This window comes from Erinaceus europaeus, chromosome X, assembly GCF_950295315.1.
Source record: "Erinaceus europaeus chromosome X, mEriEur2.1, whole genome shotgun sequence".
NCBI classification, from domain to species: domain Eukaryota; kingdom Metazoa; phylum Chordata; class Mammalia; order Eulipotyphla; family Erinaceidae; genus Erinaceus; species Erinaceus europaeus.
Window position 1 is genome coordinate 116236095 of NC_080185.1, and position 22884 is coordinate 116258978.

The 22884-nt window shown below is 36.6% G+C and overlaps 1 pseudogene; it reads left to right on the plus strand.

The window, feature by feature from the left end:
* Positions 1-20965, plus strand: part of LOC103128366 (AP-3 complex subunit sigma-1-like) — a 43055-nt pseudogene extending 22090 nt beyond the window's left edge.
* Positions 20966-22884: the final 1919 nt, after the last annotated feature.

Genomic DNA, 22884 nt, shown 5'->3' on the forward strand with positions numbered 1-22884 from the left:
ATCAACCTTTTGCTGTCTATGAGCTAAATTCTCAGAAAACAACTTTGACCATCTAAGCTCTTAATATCAGTAAATGAATTATAGTCTATTTATAAAGTTGTAATGTTGTGCAAAGGTTTGCATGTGCCACCATGAAATTAGTTGCATATCATTCAAGACATATTTAGGTATCCATTAATTGTGAAGAAGGGTTGTTGATATACAGGTCCAAAAAGGATGACAGAGGACCTAGTGGGGGTTGTATTGTTATATGGAAAACTGGGAAATGTTATGCATATACAAACTATTGTATTCACTGTCAAATGTAAAACATTAATTTCCCAATAAAGAAATTTTTAAAAAAGAAGGGTTATTGGTAATGCAAACATTTTTGCTTTATTTGAGACAAAAAATACAATAGGAATTTTAGTATGTACTATCAAAATTCTGGATTCCAAAGAGCTTAGCTGGGGTCTGGTGGCACATACATTATAAAGAACTCTGCTTTATTACCAAGAAGGGTAACAAAATTAGTTTCTTGTGAAAGTTGAAAGATATTTATTACTTCCCTTAACCTTGAGTTATCAATTTATAATGGTTCAGAATAGCTTTAAAAGTATATCATACTGGGGGCTGGGCAGTGGCACACCTAGTTAAGCACACGTTACCATATGCAAGGACCCAGATTTGAGCCACTGGTCCCCATCTATAGGGGAGAAGCTTCATGAACCATGAAGCAAGTACTGCAGGTGTCTCTGTATTTCTCCTCTTCTATCTCCCCATCCCTATTAATTTTTCTCTGTCCTTTCAAATAAAGGAGAAAAAAAGGACAAAATATCCCACTAGGAGTGGTGGATTCATTGGCAGGCACTGATCCCCAGCAATAACATTGGTGGCAAAAAAAAAGTGCATCATTCCTGGTGTGAATGCATAACTATCATTATGTAAGTTTTCAATTATGGAAAGTAATTGTGTTTTGTTTATTTGTTTATACAGATATCCCTAAAACTAACAGACTATTGTTACTTCAAGTTTTCTATTTTATTTGGAAAGTGTACATAGGATAATTTTTATCTGCTATTGATAAATATTATGTAATAAATTTTAGGGCAAAGGACACTTAGGAATTTGTCATTGCATTACAATATAAATCCCTTAACTTAGCTAGAGTAATAGCAATGAATAAAGCTGACCCCGGAATGGCGAAATTTTGCTGTTTGTGCAAGGGCCCAGCACCACACACATGAAATTAGGTATCAAACTCCGTTTTATTATTTATAATTTGGTAACATAGAAGTCTCAGAGAATTGAGAGAAAACTCAGATATCTCCTTATGACGTACTTGTTTGTAAGATTTATCTGAAACTAGTTGCTGAATACATCGTAAATGTTAACATTATTATTATTTTATGCAAATAAAATTAAATGTGCATTTAGGACTAGTGTGAAAAGCCACTCACTTAGAATAGTGTGCTGCTTTGCCATGCTCTTGACCCAGGTTCAATCCCAGCCCCCACTGCACTGAAGGAAGCTTTCGTACTGTGGTCTCTCTCACTCTCTATACCTCTCTTCCTCTCTCTAAAAATAATAATAATTGGGAATCAGGTGGTAGCACAGTGGGTTAAGCACACGTGGCGCAAAGCTCAAGGACTGGCTTAAGGATCCGGGTTTGAGCTTCACAGGTGGTGAAGCAGGTTTGCAGGTATCTATCTTTCTCTCCCCCTCTTTGTCTTCCCCTCCTCCATTTCTCTCTGTCCTATCTAACAATGACAACATCAATAATAACTAAATTAACAAGGGCAAAAAAAGGGAAATAATTATAAAAAATTAAAATAATAATAAAAATTAAATGTGCAAATTTTTTTTGCCTCCAGGATTATTGCTGGGGCTCAGTGTCTGCACCACAAATCCACTGCTTCTGGAGACCATTTTTTCCCCTTTTGTTGCCCTTGTTGTTATATCATTGTTGTTATTATTATTGTTGTCATTGTTGCTGGATATGACAGAGAGACATCACAGGAGGAAGGGAAGACAGAGAGGAGGAGAGAAAGATAGACACCTGCAGACATGCTTCACTGTCTGTGTAGTGACCCCCCTGCAGGTGGGGAGCCAGGGGCTTGAACTGGGATCCTTACGCTGGTCCTTGCACTTCGCGCCATGTGTGCTTAGCCCACTATGCTACCACCTGGTCCCCAATGTGCATCTTTTTCCAGTTAGAATTATGGCTTATTGACATCCTTCAAACATCTTATTACAGAGAACTCTATAAATGGTCCTTGGTGGAGTCAAAGGCAGATCTATCAGACAGATGTATCTCTTACTCACACTAGAATTCCTCTAGGGTCATATATGTCTACATAAGGCAGATGGCTTAATAATTACTCCTAAAGAGTTCATGAAGACCAGCTATTCAGGGTCAGTGGGTATGCTGAAAATGTCCATATTAATGAGTACATTCCACACTAGGAATATGGGCAGAGGGAAAGATTGTCCTTATTTGGTCTCCCCACCCCCAGCTGGATCTATCTTACTATAGACACTTAATGAATATTAATTGAGGTGTAAATGAATTGAAACAGTGAACTCCCAATGAGGGAGAAGGTCAAGGATGAGGGCATGTTTTCAATTAGCATGTTATAGGTTTCCTTTTTTCTCTTGGACCTTAGAAGAAATATACATTTAAGACCTAGTCATTTTTCCCTACTGGCAGCACCATCTGGCATCCACATACAGCGATATGTAATGCAGCTTTGTCCTCTGCAATAATACAGAATCTGGCTCTGGATTTCCATGGGGTTAGTCAGTGGAGAAGCCCTCCAAGTGAACTCCTACTGCTAGAGTGGCATAGAGCCTTTGCTAATCTTTTGTCTCTATGAGTTTAGCTCTTAGAATGATGGGACCAAGCCACAACTCGGCATGCAAAAGTCATAATGATGATGATTTCATCTCAGACTGTTTGTAAAACTCTGACTCCCCTGTAGAGTATGAGAGTTAGGGAGAAGACAGGTTACATAACAGGGACAAGTAAACACAGATTGGCCAACTATGTAATATCTGTGGTTTCCACTGGTACAAGTAGAAAAATATTTGCTCTGTGAAGAAAAGCAAGAGAGCGTTTTTCATGTATATCATTTTGGCAGTTTGTTCTGATGTCTTTCCTAACAATTAATTTGTACTGACAGGGTGTTTTTTTATTCTAAGGGATGAAAGTATTATATATACATTCATTCTCTTTATTTCTTTTTCTTTGAACTATTTTGGTCTATTTTCTGCAACGCAGGCCATTCTTCTGTTTTTATTTTATAACTCAGTCTTATTGTTGTGTATTTAAAATGAAACTAGATAATTCTTTTTTCTCCTTTTTTAGTTTTATTTTATTTAGTTGTTTATTTATTTTTATTATTTTTTCCCTTTATTGGGGGACTTACATTCAACAGTAAATACAATAGTTTGTACATGCATAACATTTCTCAGTTTTCCACATGAAAATACAACTCCTACTAGGTCCTGTATCAGAATATGGATAATTTTAAAGCATTTTTATAGTTATTAATGAATTATGTTATTCCAATTGACCCTGATTGAATGTGTTGAAGCATGTAGGCTCACTTGCTTGCTTCGTGATGATTCCAGTGAGGCAATTAACACTCCTTCCCTTATACTTCTGTTATAATATTGAAACAATGAAACAAAGTTTGACACAGAAAAGTTACAGTATATCTTAATCTTTTGTTTGTTTGTTTTGTGGTGCTAGGGTCTAACACAAGCAAATTCATTTACTCCTTGATTAACTTGTTTTATTCTTTTTATTCCAGATACATATATAGAGGGATAGAGAAATACTAAGGTATCCAAACTTCCTTTGGTGTTATGACACTCCCATGTATTGCTGGGACTCAAACTCAGGCTGCATATCTGGCAAAGCATGCACCCTACCAAATATTCTGATCCCAGAATGTTTTAGTTAAAATAAAATTGTTAGGGTTCATTAATAATAAATATCAATCTTATTATATTCTTAAAAGTAAAAAAACACAGAGAAGTACTTAAATGTATTTAAATGCTTAAAAGATTCAGCCATCTGGATAATTCTAACAGCTGAAAATCTACTTTCAGATCATAAGAACAATAATGTCATCTAGGAAACTGAAAGCTTAATGATTTACCAAGTCATCCCAAGAACACTCAGATTTATTTTAATGGGTGGTTTAGAGACAGGGAGAATATACCTGCATGAGAGAGCTGATTTCACATTTAGGCAATTTATTTTGAGGGAACAAATACTGAAGTGAACCTACTTTCAAGCATCAGATACTTGAATAGCTCCTATTCACCTTCCTCAGCTGCATTGGGCATATTTTAAAAAGGAAATCTGAAAAATAAATAACCATAGAATCCCACTCTGACAATCCTCTACGATTTGAAATCAAGCATAGCCATACCAGGACAAATGCTCCCAGTCTCATTTCTTTTCATTGTGGATGGCTGTGCATGGTGTAATAATTCAGTTATGAATACAACATATCACTTAGCTTCCATGGGAAATCAATATTCTTACTCCTTTGGAATAATATTGTGTTTTCCCCCATCTGTGTCTGTGAGTACAGACCAATAAAGAACTCAATGGAAAACTTTCAGAAATTTGATTCAAATAAATCTCTTATATGTTGAGTACATAGCTAAAGTTTATATAAGGCAGTATGTTATCATAACAACAAATATTTTATATATTTAATCTTTAAGAGTATGCATACACACTTCTGCACAGATACTTCATAGGCATCTTTAACTCAACATGTTCTAAACTGAGCTCATTATTCCCTACTCTTGCTGGGAATATAGGTGCAGCATTATTGGGGTTAGCTAATCTGAACATTGAGAATTAGTCCAAGATCCTTTCTTTTGCTTATTGATAGTGTTGAAACTCCAGACTTTTTGCAAAATTCATTCTCCCTGGGTGTGGAACTAGACTATCTAGTTCCCAGTCTCCACTATAGCAAGGTGGAACCATTGTGCTATGTGCTAGTGAATGGAGTGAGTGACTCTGTGTGTGTGTGTGTGTATGTGTGTGTGTGTGAGAGAGAGAGAGAGAGACAGAGAGACAGAGAGACAGAGAGATTATGAGATATTCCTAAGCAAAAGCATTTTAAAACTCTCTTTGCCCTTACTATCATGAAGTTCAACTGTACTGGAAAACCATGGAAAACCATGGGATGGAAGGAGCATAGATTTCTGAATCACCAAAGGAAGGAGAACTTTTAGTCCTTGGACAATTATGTCAGTACTCAACTTTTAGTAATATTATGTGGGGGTGGGAGTGTGTGGGAGCAGTCGGTAGCACACTGGGTTAAGTGCACATAGTGTGAAGCGCAGGGACTGGCACAAGGATCCTTGTTCAAGGAATCCCTGGCTCCCCACCTGCAGGGGGGTTGTGCTGTAATCTATTTGCAATTTTGAGTAGATACTTATGCTTCTCCTCCTCCTCTGAATTCTTTCTTCTTCCTACTCAATCCTTTAATCTGAAATAGCAGCTCATAAAATATCTCACTGCTTTCACTCCAAAGGAGGAATATTGCTGCTATTCGGGTAGCTAACCATCCATTAGTAGTTCTCCTAGGCTTTCTCCAAACTGAAACTAAATCCACCTAAAATGGTTAATAAGTAATGAAAGTTGTATCAAGGATTTCTAAGGGAACTTGTAGGAGAGTGTTTTTAGTTTCAGCACACTGCAGCTATTTAAGCTTTGATTCTTTCTAAAATCTTTCTTCAAGCACTCTAAGTTAGGTGTCTCATATTGATCCTTGATCTTTCCCCCAGGAAACTCCCAAGCTTGCTCTCATTTATTATGCAGTAGCCCATTCTCATTTCTGATGAAACTTGAAAGGACTGAAAATAATTGTATCCTGTAGTGAGCTTATCACAGTCCCTTTTAATAAGACAGTTATTTTCCTGCAAAGATGTTCTCATACCACCTACTAGTAAGATATTGAAATGTTTTCTCAGATAGTCCATATATGTTCAAATTCAATGATACAATGTAAGAAATGTGCAGATAATGGGACTTCAGTGGGAAAAATGGAAATAGAAAACTGTTGAGACACTTGTTTATTTTTTTTTCTTCTAGCAGCATTGGGAGAATTCCCGTCAATCTCTTTTCTTTGAATACTATTACTCCTATGAGCACATTTATTTTTTTTTTTTAGAACTAGGACCAGATTCGTGTATTATTTTACTTCTCCCTGGTAACTTTTTCATTCATATAGACAGACAGACTGACAGATAAATAGATACTACACACTACAATTTCAGCGCTTCCCCCATGTCATGGTGACCTCCCATGTGGTGCCTGTGCTTGAACCTGGGCTGCACACATGATGAGGTACATACCCTTTCTAGTGAGCTATCTCATCAGTATACCTTCTATGATTTCTGTTTCTACTACTTAAAGACTAACAATTGCCAACATTTAATGAGCTCTTACAGTGTGTTAGGCATTTTTCTAATACATCTACATCATATATTCAGTGATTTGGTTTTCCTCTAACACTAGCATTTGTATCATTTGTATTTGTGGCAGGGGAACTTGGACAATAAGATACTTTAAATAAACTGAAAACTCTCCCACAACTTGACAATTTAAAAATCTGAGTAAATAGGGCCTGAGGAATATCATTTAATGGTATCCTACTCACAACATAAAGTTGCTAGTTAACTCTGTTCAGAGAAGTGGCTTTGGAGCACAGTGAAATGACATCCAATGATTATATGAAAAGTCAACAGCACAGAAGTTAAGTAAACAGAATAGATTAGTCAACAGTGAAATTAGAGAATTAGAGAAAATAAATTAAAAAATGTCTGATTAGTGTCTTCTCAGACAATTGAGAAGAGGTTGCATTAGTAAATAAATCCAGAAATTACCCACACTGATAGAACAAGATAGTACTTGAAGAAAACCCAGAACTCAACAAAAGTATGTAAACTTCCTAAAGAGCACTTTAAAGCAACTGTCCTAACAAAAATATATTATCACAGTAGATTTGAAGCCTCAGATGGGGGAAGGAGGGTGCCCTAAAGGAAGGTTAAAGGGAAAAGTTCCTATTGATAGAATGAGATGATGGTATAGTTAGAATGAAATGTACTGATTTTCCACCTTGGAGAAATGTGGAAATATGCACTTGTGGCAACAAAAATCTTACAAATCAACATTTCCTAAAAAAAAAAAAAAGTGATACTGGAGTTGAAAAAAATATTCTGAAGGTGCTCACTGAAACGAGAAAAGTTCTGAAGGTGCTCACTGAAACGAGAACTTAAATGGAAGAAAACTTCAATGAAATCAGAGGAAGCTTAATATATTCAAAGTTTTAATTAAGACTTTTGATGACTGTTTTGATTCATTTGATTGTAACTGGTATTATGTTTTCTAATTCCTTTTGACTAGTCTTGGAAGGTTTTAGGGACTTGTTTAACTCTTCCAGATTCTCAAGCTTGGTGGTGTATTGTTGTTCATAGAAACCTCACACAATACTTTGGATTTCTACAGTGACTGTTGTGATATCTCCCCTTTCAGTTACAATTGAATTTATTTGGACTTTCTTCCCTTCTTTTTACAGTGAGTCTGGCCAAAGTTTTGTCAATTTTGTAAGCCCTTCCAAAGAACCAGTTACTAGCTTTGTTGATTTTTTTTGTCATATATTTCCACTCTAATTTTAATTTTTCTCCTTTGCTTATTTTGAGTTTCATTTTCTCTTAATTTTCTAAATCTTTCAAATGTACAGTCAGATTGTTTACTTGAATTTTCTCTTGTTTCCTGATGTGTGCCTGCATGGCTAGAGTTTCTTTCTTAGTACTGCTTTAGCTATACCTCACATGTTATGATAACTTATACCATCATTTTCCTTTGTTTCCAGGAACATTTCAATTTCCTCTTTGAACCCATAATTGCTAAGTAGCATATTGTTGAGTTTTCATGTTTTTGGGATTTTCTCAAACTTTCTGTTTGTTGTTGAATGTTAGTTTAATTCTACTGTGGCCTGAGAGGGTGCTTGGAATGATTTCAATGCTTTGAATTTATTGATGCTGTGTTTGTGAGCAAGCTTATGGTCTTACCTTGAGAATGTTCCTTGTGGACTCAAGAAGAATGTGTACTCCTCTTTCCTGCAATGAAGAGTTCTGAAGATGTCCAATAGGTTTAACCTATCCATCTCTTCATTTAATTCTAGTGTTTTTGTTATTATTATTAAATTTTGTCCTGGTTGATCTGTGCAGTTGATAAAGTGTAGTGCTAAAGTCTTCTACTACTGTTGTTTTGCTATCAGTGTATCTTCTCAGTTCTCTTAGTAACTGTTTTACATAATTTTCTAGGGGCAATCATCCATGAACACTTTACCCAGCTAGGTCCTCACTAGTATTGGAAGGAGTGACAATAAGATTCCCAGACAAACAACACTTAAAGAAATTCACTACCACTAAACTTGCTCTATAAGAAATGCTATACATCACACAAAAGACTAATAACTAAATATATAAAATATGTAAAGAGATCACCAAACTTAGCAACAACAACGACGACAACAAAAATGGCCCATTCAAAAATGAGGAGAGGATATGAACAGAGTATTCATCAAACAACAGATACAAAAAGCCAATGAACATGAAAAAATACCCCAAGTCATTGACTATTAGAGATTTGGAGTATTGCATGACAGTCAAATACTCTGGGGGGGGGTAGGGGAAGGATAGATTTTAAGCTCATTTGAAGGGGGTGGGCTTAGGGACATAGATCTATGGCAATGGGAACTATATTAGTCTATACTTCTACTAGTCTATTAAATAAAAAAGAAATGCTAAAGGGATTTACATAAAAGGAAAACACTGAATGATGATCAGACTCATATGAGGTATAAAAAGAAACAAAGCAAAATAACAAGTAAAGTAATATGAAAAGAAACCTTTAGAATACAGAACTGAAAATACTTAAAGGGAGTTGGGGGAAGTGGGTCCTAAGTCCATTAGACTGTGGGAAAGGAATATTGTTATTTTGGCGGTGAGTGTGGTGTGGTAACATTTTGAAGAAGTGTAAAGATGTACTTCTAAAATACATGCCGTCTTATAAACCCAGGCTACCTTAAAAATAAATGAGATAGGGAGTTGGGTGGTAGCGCAGCAGGTTAAGTGCAGGTGGCTCAAAGCGCAAGGACCTGCTTAAGGATCCTGTTCGAGCCCTTGGCTCCCCACCTGTAGGGGGATCACTTCACAAGCGGTGAAGCTGGTCTGCAGGTGTCTATCTTTCTCTCCCCCTCTCCATTTCTCTCTGTCCTATCCAACAATGACGACATCAATAACGATAACAACAACAACAACAACAATAAAATAAATAAATAAATGAGATACACCAAAGTAAAGAACTCTGGGGTAGAGGGGAGTGCTCAGGTCCTGGAAGATCATGGCAGAGGAGGACATAGGTGGGGAGTTACACGGAAAACTGGGAAATGTTACACATGTACAAACTACTATATTTTACTATCTAGTGTAAACCTTTAATCTTCCCAATAAAAGAAAAACATATAATTTAAGAATGTAAGAAAGAAATACAGAAATTAATATTTTAGGGAAATTAAAAAAGAACAACATAGAATTTCAAAATATTATCACTAAAATTTTTAAATGAATACAAACTAAAATAAGGATGATGATTGAAATGTACTGTAACACTGAGGAAAAAGAAAATAAAATATGAGAAAAAGGTGCTAATTAAGACTGATTCATGCTAAAGTTCTAGAAATTAGACAGGTAACAGAGGTGTAAAATGTTGAAAATACTATAAATTAATATATTCAAGATCTGAAGAAAAAGTGTAATGCTTAGAGTGAAAGAACCTCCAACTAGTGGTTGGTAAAAAAAAAAAATAGATGGGAGTCTGGCGGTAGCACAGTGGGTTAAGCGCAGGTGTTGCAAAGCGCAAGGATGGGCCTAAGGATTGGAGCCCCAGGCTCCCCACCTACAGGGGAGTCCCTTCACAGACAGTGAAGCAGGTCTTCAGGTATCTGTCTTTTTCCCTCCCTTCTTTGTCTTCCCCTCCTCTCTCCTCTCTGTCCTATCTAACAATGATGACATCAATAACAACAACAGTACTAACAACAATAAAAAACAAAAAACATGAGCAACAAAAGGAAATAAATAAATATTTAAAATATTTTTAAAAAATAGACATATTTTTATATAATTTGTGTGTAAGAGAAAGAAAATTTTGTATTTTAAAGACTTTTTAAAAAATATTTATTTTATTTATTTATTCCCTTTTGTTGCCCTTGTTGTTTTATTGATGTAGTTATTATTGTTGTTGTCATTGTTGGATAGGACAGAAAAATGGAGAGAGGAGGGGAAGACAGAGAGGAGGAGAGAAAGATAGACACCTGCAGACCTGCTTCACCGCCTGTGAAGCGACTCTCCTGCAGGTGGGGAGCTGGGGTTCAAACCGGGATCCTTACGCCGGTCCTTGTGCTTTGCGCCACCTGCGCTTAACCCGCTGCGCTACAGCCTGACTCCCGAAAATTTTGTATTTTAGAGAGAAAAACATGTTGACTAGAAAATAATCATGATAAATTGTATCAGGAAATAATAGACCAATGCCTTCAGTTATCTAGTGGATTTTTTAAATTTTATTTTTTTAAATTTTATTAATGATTTAATAATGGTTGCCAACATTGTAAAATAACGGGTGCAATTACATATAGTCCCCACCACCAAAGTTCAGTGTCCCATCCCCTCTCTTGGAAGCTTCCCTATTCTTTATTCTTCTGGAAATATGGACCAGAGTTCTTTATGGGGTGCAGAAAGTGGAAGGTCTGGCTTCTGTAATTGCTTCTCCACTGGAGATGAGCACTGGCAAGTTGATCCATACACCCAGCCTATTTCTAACTTTCCCAAGTGGGGTAGGCCTCTGGAGAGGTGAGACCTAATTTGTGTGCAAAAGAAAAAAGAAAATGTATTTCAGAGAGAAAAATATGTTCGCTAGAAAATAATCACAATAAATTGTGTCAGGAGACAATAGAACAATGCCTTCAGCTATCTAGTGGAATTTTTAATATTTATTTATTTATTTATTTATTTATTTATTTATTTATATAAGAGTGCTGCTCAACACTGGCTTATAGTGGTAATGGAAGTTGAACCTGAACCTGGAACCTTTGGTGCCTCAGACATAAAAGTTTATTCATTGTTTATTTATTTATTTGCTTAACCGTTACGCTATTTCCTCAGCCCCAAAATACTTTGAATTGTGGTAAATTGTAACTAACATAAAATTTACTGTATTTTCCATTTTTTAGATAGAAGATGAGAAATGCAAAGGTGGATAGAGAGACAGAGAACATTTGTGAAACATTCTCTCTGTACGTGCTCCCATGTGGTAGCTGGTGGCTTCAATCTGGGTCTCTGTAAAGTATGCTTTTTCCTGGATGAGTCATCTCTTAGCTCTCCTCTCCACCCTATCCTGGCCATTTTTTACTATACTATTCAGTGATGTAAACTACATTTACATTTTTATGCAACCAATATCCAGAACTTTTCTCATCTTGAAAAACTAAAACTTGATCCACACTATACAACTTCGTTTTTCCACCTAACCCTCTATCAATGCTAACCACCATTCTATTTTCTACCCTATGAATTCAACTATAAGCACTTCATGCTACTGGAATCCTACACAATATTTCTGTGACTTTATTATTTCACACAGTATATTATCCTCAAGGTTCATCCATATTGAATTATGTGTCAGGAGTATATTTTTCTGGTCACTAAGAAAAAGTAAATGTCAAGAAAAATTAAACAAGAACATTGTAAGACAAATATGAAACAACATGATGTATGCAACTACTATGACAATATTTTTGATAGAGAGTGAAAGAGACAGTAATAGAAGGGGAGGAGGAGGAGAAAGAAAGGAGGATAGACATCACCTGCATCACTGCTCAACCACAGGGACCAGAGACTTAAATCCAGGTTTTCTCGCATGGTGACTTGTGCACTCTTCTGGGTGAGCCACCACTCAGCTTCAGATACATATAGATATTAAATCCATAAATATATAAATGTATCTAATATCTACCTGACCAACTGATCAGGAATGTTTATCTATATAGAGAACATGCAGAGCAATTTTCTAGAATTAGGACATGATATAGACTGATTTTTCTTTTTCTTTTTGTGGCATGATCCCCCCCTTTATTAGGGGGTTAGTGGATTACAGTACAGTTGTTCACACATAGGTACAATTTCTTATCTCCCAGGAACAGGTGTCTGCTAAGCATGCTCATCCCCAATTTAAGCCCTACTCATTCTTATTTTTTTAAGCAACAGTTTAATACTTAGAGTAAGTTTTTTTTTTTAGAGAAACTTAACTGTTACTTACATATATGGCTAAATGAGAATATGCATTTCTTTGAGTCTCACTTTTCTCATCTGTAACACAGAGATTGCTACATCTACCTAAAAAATGATTTTGAAGATTTTATAGTTAGGATCTGTAATGTGCTGGGAACTATGTTCCAAAGATCCCTTAAGCACTCAGCAATGATAAAATGACTAATATTTATGAGTTACTATCATAATGGTTCAATAAACAGTACCTATTATCATAATTTTATATTTCTGGGTAATACTATCTGAATATTGTGTTACTAGATATTTCTTTCAATATTTATATAAGTTTAAGCAATAATAAATAAAATTATGATAAAATGTAGTTATACAACTCTTCAGAATAATAATTTACTGCTTTGGAGGATGAGAATAGAAAAAATGTTTCAGTATAATAAGACAAGCACCACCCAGAATAGAATGAAGCTACCCTGGAATCTAACCATTCTGTAGAATGCTTTTAAATATAGGCAATGACTAGTTGGGAGTATCTGGGAAGGTATTCAAGCATAAATAACTACTAATTTCTCTACCAACTCAATACTACATTCTAGTTTCACTAATCCTTTAATATCATCAGTGACTCGCCCATCATTCATCAATAGAAGAGGAGGTACAGGGGGTCGGGCGGTGGCGCAGTGGGTTGAGCGCATGTGGCGCAGGGCGCAGGGACCGGCGTAGGGATCTGGGTTGGAGCCCCGGCTCCCTACCTGCAGGGGAGTTGCTTCACGGGCGGTGAAGCAGGTCTGCAGGTGTTTATCTTTCTCTCCCCCTCTCTGTCTTCCCCTCCTCTCTCCATTTCTCTCTGTCCTATCCAACAACGAACAACATCAACAATGGCAATAATAATGACCACAACGAGGCTACAACAAGGGCAACGAAAGGGGGAAAAAATGGCCTCCAGGAGCCGTGGATTCATGGTGCAGGCACCGAGCCCAGCAATAACCCTGGAGGAAAAAAAAAAGAGGAGGTACAGAAAGCTTCACCCCCAAAACCTTCATTTAGAATAGTTGCAGAAAAAAGAAGAAGAAGGAGGAGGAGGAGGAGGCGGCTCAATTTTGTCTTAATTGGTGAAGACTAGACTCCCTAGGGCTCTCTGCAAAAACGGTATCGTCTGTTTTCCATCTACACCATGCCTCGGCCTCGCGTGAGCTTAATGTGCAGCTTGGCGATACGAGAATCCGGCATGAAGCCCAGCCAGTCTATCTTGGCGTTACTCTCGATCGCACTCTGTCATTTCACAAACATCTCATAAAAACTGCAGCAAAGGTGGGCGCGAAGAATAACATCATTGCAAGACTGGCCAGCTCCTCATGGGGTGCGAGCGCTTCCACACTATGATCATCATCTCTGGCATTATGCTATTCCACTGCAGAATACTGTGCCCCAGTATGGTTCCGTAGCCCCCATGTCCACTTGGTCAATTCCAAATTATATTCCTCCATGAGGATAATTTTTGGAACCATCCGTTCCACCCCGGTTCCATGGCTGCCAGTTCTTAGCAACATCACCCCGCCAGATATTCGTCGGGATGTGGCATCATCTAAGTTCATTTCCCACGTCTACGCTCGACCGGACCTGCCAATATACGCGGATATCTTCGCCCACCCTGTCCAACGCTTGACGTCTCGTCACCCAATCTGGTCCCGTACGCCTACTGAACTTCTCTGTTCCAGACTCTTGGAAACAGAGTTGGCAGTCAGCTGAGGTAAAGAACAAACACCTCATCACAGACCCCTGCAAGTGTCAACCCGGCTTTGACCTAGCACGTTATGATTGGGCCCTCCTCAATCGATATCAAACAGGCCATGGCCGGTGCGTCGCTATGTTCCATCGCTGGGGAGCCAGAGACGACCCGAATTGCCCCTGCGGCTCCAGACAGACTATGACCCACATAGTCAACGACTGCCACCTCTCCAGATTCAAAGGAGGTCTTGAAACTTTACATCAGGCTCAATCTGACGCTTTTGACTGGCTATGGAAGAAGGGCAAATGCTAGAAGAAGAAGGGCTCTCTGATTGCCAGGTGTAACTTTATCTGTTTGCTTTCCATTGAGAATTGGTTGTATTTATTTCCATTTAGAAGCCGAGATTTCTCAACCCTGGATAGGTGGATGAAATATGGGTCTACTGCTAAGGAAATGAGGCAAGAACACCCACACAATAATGATTCCTCTTTTTCTATCCTGATTAAATAAACTAGGAGACATATAGCAAAATATCCAGATGAAAAGCTTTCAAAGATAAGCAAACTTGCAGGCCATGTTATCTTTCCTCATTTTGTCACAGATGGAATTGCTGTTGTAACAGTAATTTTTAGTTAGATTAAGAAGTGCAGGGATGCTTCAAAATATTAAAAACAGTTAATTAACTTTTAGGAACCTTGTGATTTCAGAGGGGTGTAGAGTTTCTTAATAAATGAAGATAAGGGAATCCGGCGGTAGCGCAGCGGGTTAAGTGCACATGGCTCGAAGCGCAAGGACCAGCATCAAGATCCTGGTTTGAGCCCTTGGCTCTCCACCTGCAGCGGAGTCGTTTCACAAGCGGTGAAGCAGGTCTGCAGGTGTCTATCTTTCTCTGCCCCTCTCTGTCCTCCCCTCCTCTCACCATTTCTCTCTGTCCTATCCAACAACAACGACATAAAAAATAAAACAAGGGCAACAAAAGGAAATAAATAAATTAAAAAATAAATGAAGATAAAATGCAATTCATGATTGCCTTGCTTAATTTATAATACTATTTCTTTTTTAGTTTCCTTATTAAAACAAATGCTTTAGAGCATTTTACTTTCCGTTTACTGGATTCCTTTATGGGAACGGTGCCCATAGGATAAGATGTAGCCTTGATCCTCAGGACGTTACAGTAGTCTAGTGCTTTGTTTGAATTTTAATTCTTAATTATTGCATACATTCTGTGTGAACTTTGATAATATCCTTTACTTCTCTGAATTTCAGTTTTTTCATCTCCATCATAGGGATAAAAATACCCACTTAATATAGTTGCTATAGGATTAAAGGTAATCATATATGTAAAGATGATACAGAATAGAAAAACTAACAAGTATAATCTTTAGGTACACTTCAGTTCTTAATGATAAAATTAATTCTTCCCTGCTTGTTAATTTCTAAATGGGGATAATAATTATAATAACTGTATAAGGTTATTATAAATTAATATATATGCATGATGCTTAAAGCACTGATTAATGTGAGCTAGCTATTATTTATTGTCATTGTTCTTGTAATTGTTATTACTATTACTATTGTAGTTTCTAAAAAATAAGTTGTCCAGAATGACCAAGAAGTAGGACTTGAGATTGTTCTTGAAATATGAGAACATATTTATTTAGGTTAGGTAAAGGTGATGGGATAAAAATGAATAAGACTCAAAGATATAAATAGACAAAACTATTCTTGGGAATATCCTGATTAAAGAAGTCGTGATGTCTTGTTTGGAAGTAGTGCCAGGTCATTGACTTGGGTCTTTATTCTGGAGGGTTAGGTGTCCAGATACTGAATTTAGTTCTGATTTTTCTTGTCCTTTCTGTTCAAAGGCTTCCTTGAGTTCAGTTCAATATCTGTAGTCATAATTCCCATGCTCAGGAGAGAATTTTATTAGTTTGCTCAGCCTGGATCATGTTGAGTGATAAGAAGTAAGACAATGATTAGCAAAGGTGAAAATGTTTTGCTTGTATTTGGGGTTGCGGCTGATGTAGGCAACATGACCTTTGGCCTACTTGTATAGAAATGTTGGCTTATTTATGAAGATCTTCCAGTGTTTGGTACATAGTAAGGCACCCAAACTAATGTTTACTACATTGAGCAGGCATATAAACAGAAGGAATATTTTTTTAGAAATTCTCAATCTTCTTATTATACTTCACAGCATAGATACATATTCTTGGCTTTGCATTGGTGTCATACTCAAAATTAATGTCATTTAAACTGTTTGAATGATTAAGAAAACCCAAACCAGGTCTACATGTGTTATTCAATGATTTTCTTCTTGAGAGTGTGTGGGACTATGTGAAAGCTTGGTAGAGCTTAGGAGAGCTCTCCCATCCTTAGATGGAGGTCTGGAAAGACACTCCACTTGTTAGCCTCTCTCCTTATAGAGATAAGCCAAGAGGGAAAAGTCTCCCAGACTCAGTTTCTCCTTGTTAGTCTCTCAGGCTCACAGAAAGCCTATAGGCCTCTCACACTTAGTTTCCCCTGCTAGCAGCAGGCCAAATGGTTGCCTGCTTTGGGGTTCACTCAAAGTTCACAAATCCACTTCACCTTTTGATCATAAAGGAGAACACACTCTATCATACAACCCCAACACCAGACAGTGAAAAGCCCCCAAATCCTATTTCCTTGTGCCCTTTGATATCTATGACTTTCATCAATTTTTGTTTTTCTTTTCTCTACCTCACCTTACTGGTTTAACCCCTATGCTTCTCTCAAATGTCTTTGGATAATTAACCTGCCTGCATCATGGAGACTAATCATTTTGACCTTTATGTATCACATCAATTCTTGTCATACCAGCCTCCTACCATAGGGGCAAGCTGACCTTTAAGAAACCTGTACTTTCTGATATGTGAAAAAATGTTCTTTGTTTAACTCTCTATATAAACCTCTACCCATCTCCAAATAAATAAGTGTTCGTACCAGAGTACTCCCTGATGCCTCCTTTCTGAATAATGCAGTCCCTAAGAGCCAGTGAGGGAGGGTCGGTGACTTACCCCCTGGCTGGATCCACATCACGGGAGCGCCAGCAAGAGTGGACTATTACAATTTGAAAGTCCCAATGTTCACAAACAATGTGGTGTATGATTCTAAAAGTATAATTGCAGTCAACTTTGTTTATATAGTTACATTGAGATTTAAGAATAATAGTGGTGGGAGTTGGGTGATAGCGCAGCAAGTTAAGTGCAGGTGGCACAAAGTGCAAGGACCAGCATAAGGATTCTGGTTCGAGCCCCCAGTTCCCCAACAGCAGAATGGTCACTTCACACGCGGTGAAGCGGGTCTGCGGGTGTCTATCTTTCTCTACCCCTGTCTTCCCCTCCTCTCTCCATTTCTCTCTGTCCTATCCAACAATGACAACATCAATAACAACAATACTAACTACAACAACAATAAAAAACAACAAGGGCAACAAAACGGAAGATAAATAAATATTTTTAAAAAGGGAATAATAGTGGTCTGGAAGGTGGCACAGTGGATAAAGCATTGGACTCTCAAGCATGAGGTCCCAAGTTCAATCCCTGGCAGTACATGTTCCAGAGTGATGTCTGGTTCTTTCTTTCTCTATTTGCCCATCTTCCTCATTAACAAATAAATAAAAAATATTTTTTAAAAAGAATAATATCCTTTACTTAAGCACAAAATCATTTATTTTGATAACTTATTTTTGATGCTAAAGGTTTAGTTTATTATGTTTTAGTTGTTTTAATGAGACAATATGATTTTTACAAGATTGTCTCAGAGGTACATTTTCACATCCCTCTCAAATACAAGCTAGCCTGTATTACCCTCCACAGAAGTACAGCATATTGGAGACTCTATCGCTAACCATCTTTTCTTCCCTCCCCTCTTTGGAGCCCTAGATCTGCAGGCACAAACCAAAGGTCTATACAGCTTTCATTCTGTCTATTCCCTTCTTTGTTCTCTAAATCCTATACATGAGTGAGATTATCTGGTATTTGACTTTCTTCCTCAAACTTGTTTCACTTAGCTTGATGCCTTCTAGTTCCATCAGTGTTGTAGCAAAAGATAAGATTTTATATTTTGACCGTTTCTTAATATATACCTTTTAATTCTTCTGACAATCTTCCTATAATTGTAGTAGTTTATTTAGTTTTTAATAGTAGTACATTATTAAATAGCTAAGAAAATTCATCTAGAAGGTCAAATAGCATATATTAGGATATCACACTTGAAGTTTAACAACACACACAAAAAACTCTTATTAAAGCCTTACACATGCATTGTTCTTTAATTAACATTTTTAGTTTTGTCCTGAATTTAATTTAATTTTAATTTCTCTCAATTCTTTATGTCACTTGTTAATTTTCTTTATCTAATTATATGTACTGTGATGGTGCTACCATTTTATGGTGAGATATATTTTGGGAGGTATTTTAAGTGATGGAGGTATGAAAAATTCAGAAGTCTTTATTCAATTCAGCTAAAGGCACCAAAATATATGAGCCATAATCCTTAAAGTTCAATTGGTTTCATGTACCCTAAACTTAATTCACATATCATGACTTCATTGTATTTTCCTTATTCAGTAGGCTACTCATAAATTCAGTCATCTTATTAAGATCTGGAAAACAATTCATAGTTTAACCCCATTACTAAAAAATCATTTTGCCTATAAAATCTAACACCATCATAGTACTAAAAGGTGATTTTAGGGGGCTGGGTGGTAGCGCAGCAGATTCTTCTTCTTCTAGCGTTTGCCCTTCTTCCGTAGCCAGTCAACAGCGTCAGGTTGAGCCTGATGTAAAGTTTCGAGACCTCCTTTGAATCTGGAGAGGTGGCAGTCGTTGACTATGTGGGTCATAGTCTGTCTGTAGCCGCAGGGGCAGTTCGGGTTGTCTCTGCGCAGCAGATTAAGCACACGTGGCACGAAGCACAAGGACTGGCATAATGACCCTGGTTTAAGACCCTGCTCCTCACCTGCAGGGGGGTTGCTTCAAAGGCAGTGAAGCAGGTCTACAGGTGTCTATCTTTCTCTCTCCCCTCTCTGTCTTCCCCTTCTCTCTTGATTTCTCTCTGTCCTGTCCAAGAACAACAACAAAAACAACAACAACAAGAGCAACAAAATGGGAAAGATGGCCTTTAGGAGAAGTGGATTTATAGTGCAGGCACGAAGCCCCAGCAAAAACCCTGGAGGCAAAAATAAATAAATAAATAAATTTTTTCTCTAAGGAAAAATTCCATGCCAAATTTAACACTTTGTGTATTATTCTATCAATATTTTAAGATTTGTTTCAATTGCCTTAAATTTGGAATCATTTAAGGCTCAGGACTGTTAAGCAGAATAATAGAGACTGTTTCTGTTCGATATGTTTTCTATTTGTAGGGCCTTGTAGAACTATATTTGTATGGAGCCACTCAATTTAATGTTTTGTTTTTATTTAACTTTTTTGGCTTTAGATCCTGATGGCATTTGGAGTCTGCCCTTATAATTGAAAGTCTGCCCTTGTGTGTCAGAGATACCACAATGATCTATGTAATAGACTTTCATGCCTGAGGCTCTGAGGTCCCAGGTTCAATCTTTTGCTGTTCAGTACTCTTGTCAAAAGAATAAAAAGAAAAGAGAAAGAATGAGAGAAAGAAAAGAAAATAATAGAAAGTTTGCATTTGTATGTTCTCTGCCCTTAGCATTCTGATAGGAGTATTCTCGAATGAACCTTATGAACTGTCCTATAACAGGTCTTTAATTTCTTCCTTCTTCTCATAGCTCTATAGAGATGAAACAAATACTATTTTGAGTGACCTTCTGTGCTCATTTTTTTTTTGTTTTCTGTGACTTGAAATTACTATCTGAGTTCTTGCCATGTGAGGTTCTGCCAGGTGCCCCTTGATCTGCCAAGCAAGCATGAGCAGTTACACAAATAGGAAACAAAATCAAAGGCAGACAGGCTGGCAGAATCAGGCTCTGTTTACCTATTCTTTTACCATGTTATAAAACTAAACCGTTCCTGTCTATTGCCCTCAGACAAAGATCTTTTTAAATTCTAACAAAGTTGATCCTAGCAACATGCCAGCAAAATCTTAGTCTTGTTAAAGGTACTGGTAATGAAATGTACCTGAAACCAAGCTTCTTATGAACCACAGGTATCTCCATTTTCAGATCAACTTCTTTAATTTCTTAAAATTTATCTTCCTGCTTATACTATGACATAAGCTTATTATGAAAATTTCCAAAAAATCCTAAAACAACGAAGAAACTAATAATTACTCAAATGCCAATACCAAAACTACAGGAAACCGTGACTATCCAAGTTTTGCTAACTCTACAGTGAAGATACACAACAGCAAATCATCAAAGATAAATTCCATTTGGTATGTAAGAGAGATGAAAATGTAATTTCCTAGAAGGAGTATTGTTAATTGGAGTATCCAGCAACAAACAGATTTATAGACATTACAAAACATATTTTGTCTTCTGTGTGGATTCTTCAGAAAGTGAATTTGGCATTTTAGATCTAATTCTAGTATTTGTGGAAATATTAGTCAAACATTTTGAAAATGTCTGTCAACTGGATTTAATTTTTTATGTTGGTAAGTTTAATAATGTTTTTATAGAAATGGTGATAGGGGAATGGTATTAGAGACCAACATGAATGAAACTGTTAAATTGATACACAAGATAAACTAGAGAAATCTGAGGAAATAGTTTGCATTGGACTGTTTTGTACCAGTCAAGGTTTTTCTCAGGCTTCCTTAGCAGGAGCTCTAGCCCATGCTGTATCAGCTGTAAATAATATGAATCTTTTTGAGATCCCAAGAAATATTAACATTGGTGACATCAACATAAAAGTACCAAACCTGCACTCTTTTAAATAAAAAATTAAAAAGGCTATTCCCAGGTAAAATGCAGGGTGTGTGGGGGGGTGAGGGGGAAGTCCTCTAAGTATACCATGCAGTTGTTTACCAAAATAGAGGTGTGTCTTAATTTTTTTCTCTTGGATTTAAGTCAAGATACTATATAGAAATTATATGAAATCAGTATTATGAAGGTCAGTGTTGCTTTACTTCTCAGTGAATTTAAAGAAATTGAGTAGTTTGTGTGTAATTTTTATTTCCCTTGTGAAACAGCATTCCTTGCCACTTTAGTCATGTCTCTCTGTATTGGATACTACAGTATTTCAAAAAGTGAGATATTTCTTTAAATTACGTACAACCCCAAAAGCTGGTGTTTTGCATAAAGCACACAACTTTAATTTTTTCTATTTCTAGTCATTATTGCTGTTTAAAGAACCAAGTATGCATTACATGACAACATTATGACATTTTCTCTTACTTTAAATAAACTTCAAGGTAAATAGTCTTCTAAGAAAAAAATTAAAATTAATGCCAAACCAAAAAAACAAAAAAAAGCCAATATCCACAGATTATCAGTGTTAACCTATTATCATGTTTTCTTTCAGTCTTGAGATTTAAACTGCATACATAATTTTATAGCATTAAATAATAAACCTATTTAAGGAAATATTGATTAAATATTTTAGTTAATAAATATTAGTCTATTATCTAAATATACTGTAATTATTTTAGTAAAATTCATCTAGCATTGGACATTGTACATTTATGTTTCTAATTATTCATAATGATAAATAGCCCTGTCAAAATACTCACTGGTCTCTCTAATTATGTCCTTATGATAGGTATCCATGTTCATCTTTTATATTATTAATAATCTCTCAAATTGCTTTCTAAGAACGCTGTAATACTCCCACATATGAGCTGATTTTATAGTTGAAAATTGCTTTATTAGTCTACCTCTTTTTAAATTAGAATGTGATTCATTTAGAGATTATCTGTATGCAGAAAGAAAGAGTGGAAGGAGTGGTGACTTTAACTCTTATTCTGGTCAAACCATGGGGGAAAGACAGTGTCCGTGGCTTCTGTCACCATCGTTCTTGTTCTGAGGTTCTCTTGGTAGCCAAGAAGCTACAGAGATATTTATAAGAAAATTTTTAGAGATGTAGTAAAACCACAATTCACATTTTAAACACCTATCAGTTTATGAAGTTTTTTCACCTCCATTTTCCATTTAAAAAGTGAACCTTCTAGGATGGTATTCTCATGGAGATACTTGGGTCTTGATGCTTCCAGATTGCTAGAGTCCTCTTTTTTCCCTAACCTCTTTGACTATGGAAATAGTTTGGACTGGTAATCAATATATTATAGACCTGGAATTTAAATGTAGTATTTCATTACCTCTTGCAAAAGGCATGTGTACCAAAAAGAACTTAAGCTTCAGAATACCTTAGTTGCAAAGGTGTCTTCCAAGTTACTATTTTGTTTGTAGTTTTCTAACATTGTTTTCCTTTATTGGGGGATTGATATTTTACAGTCACCAGTAAATACAATATAGTTTATACATGCATAACATTTCTCAGTTTTCCACATAAAAATACAACCCCCACTAGGTTCTCTGTCATCCTTTTCTAGAACCTGTACCCCCCCCCCCACCCACCCCAGAGTCTTTACCTTTGATGCAATACACCAACTCGGGAGTTTTCTAATCTTTTAATTAAAGAGAACCTGCAAAATTTAAACTTCAGAGCCTTACAAAACCTGCATCAATTTTTATTCCACAGAAAGTAATACGTTGATAGCACAGGGGTTCTGCAGTAAGGAAAAATGGCTAGAAAATTTAAGGTTGGTGTGGAGAGGGCAAAATATTGCTACAGTGAAACTACTAATGGCAGTACACTCACATTGCTCTTCAATATCTTCCTTCAGAAAAAATCCTGCAG